We start from the raw sequence: 1,901 nt of genomic DNA on the forward strand, positions 1-1,901 counted from the left end.
GCATGCATGTGTGCAAAGCGAAAATGAAGGTACTCAAAGGACGATTGGCCAAGGCACTAAAATGGAGGAAAAGGCCCGATCCACTTCAGATTTTGGCCGAAGCATCCTTGAAGGAGCATGGTGCTCAATGATACACCCCCAACTCAAAATTCAGAAAATTTGGAGCAATTTTGGTCAATTTTGAATTTTTTTTGCTAAAAACAGGTTTTTGCCCTCAACGCGTAGCACGTCGCGCGCTACCCTGAAGATGGGGAGGTCCATTTCACAAAAACTCTGCATTTTTAGATTTGTCATGGAAAATTACACTTTCTCAGTCACTGCCAAGACATTTCATAGAGGTTTGGGCGCCCAAAAGGTCAAAAAACAAACAAAAAACGACCTTCTGCCACTATTTGGACACACAAGAAGACGTCTTGGGAGATTGCATTTTTGGAGGGGCAAATGGGCACCAAGTTGAGAAATTCCACTTGGGCTGGAGAGTAGAAATCTCGACCTTTCCAACAAGCCCACTTGAGCCTCATTTGGATGTCGGGAAGTGCCCCAAAAGTGGGCTCAAAGGCGCGCTATGCGTAGAGAAATGGCGCGCTATGCATCAGGGAAATTTGCCAGTTTTTCATCTACAGCTCAGGACAACGCATCTTTTGACTAGTTTTGACTTTTCATGGGATTTTTCACCCTCTTTGATGTAACTAATGTATTTTCATGATGACATGACACTTTTTTTACCTATTCTAGAATATTCATTCATAAAATAGCAAAAAATTAATGAATGAATTGGTTTCCTAACTTATAGAGGCAAGTTGTTTTGACTGCCTAGATTGTAGTGCTCAATTTAGAATTGGTTGAAACAGCTCCTAGGATGATGAGCTCGACCCCTAGAGGCAAGGAAATGTGTTAGCTTGCCTATATTATGTACTTTCTTAGTCATTTTCGTGGTTGTACTCTTGGGGGATAAGCTTAGACTGTATTACACATTGTATCTCAACAATTTTGGCAAAGGAAAGACTAGGGTTTTGCAGCACTATTTGGGATTCCTGTGGTTATTTGTGTTGATGGTGTGTTTCTCTCATGTACTTGTAAGTTTGTTATGTGTATCATTTTCCTACTATTCTCTTCTGCAAATTAAACAAATGAAGTGTTAAGGTAGAATTCATAATCTTGTATGCTCTACCTTTAAGTTTGTTTAATATCTATGTTTTCATCTGTTTAAGGAGAACTCCTGAAATTTTCTCGCTCTCCTTAGCTCCTCACCAATCATTTCTATCCATTCAATTCCTTTAAAGACATCAGAACGATTACCTACCTTGCCCCAAAAAGACCTCTGCAAAAACTGTGTCACATCCCCGCACCCAAAATTGTCTTTCCCTGTTTTCCAACAAAACCCTAAAAATCTTAAATCAAACTATATTATCAATTTACTAGCCTAGAATCAGTATTCATATCGGTTATCTTAGCCCCTTTGAAGACCTCTTGCCGAGATAGACCCGGAGAGAGCCCTCTCCTGTCCTCGTATAACTAGCTACGAGGCTGAGCTTGGTTTGATGTTGCCTTGAGTTTCGCCTTCCTCAGCCTGAGGCAAATTCGAGCGCTAACAGTTCCAAAACCAAAATAAACATCCCAACATACCATGGCATCCGAAAAAAGGCTAGGCTAGACTGAAAACCATTGGCATAACCTAGCAAGACCATGCCATCGACAACAAGAGAACCATACATCAACATGCAAATCCATGCATGTCCAAGCCAGCTAAGAAATCGTACATGCAAAAGGTTACATGCAAGTATTCCTGTTGAAGCTACTTGATTTTGCTTTCCTTTCCTTGATCCTTGCTTGCCTTCCTTTCCTTTGCTTTCTTTTCTTTTTCTTGCTCCAAATGTGCTCAAAGAAAACTCTAGGTGACC

Source organism: Pinus tabuliformis, chromosome 2_1 (assembly GCF_031772625.1).
Source record: "Pinus tabuliformis cultivar Carrire ecotype Pingquan chromosome 2_1, CPIR1, whole genome shotgun sequence".
Classification (NCBI taxonomy): Eukaryota; Viridiplantae; Streptophyta; class Pinopsida; order Pinales; family Pinaceae; genus Pinus; species Pinus tabuliformis.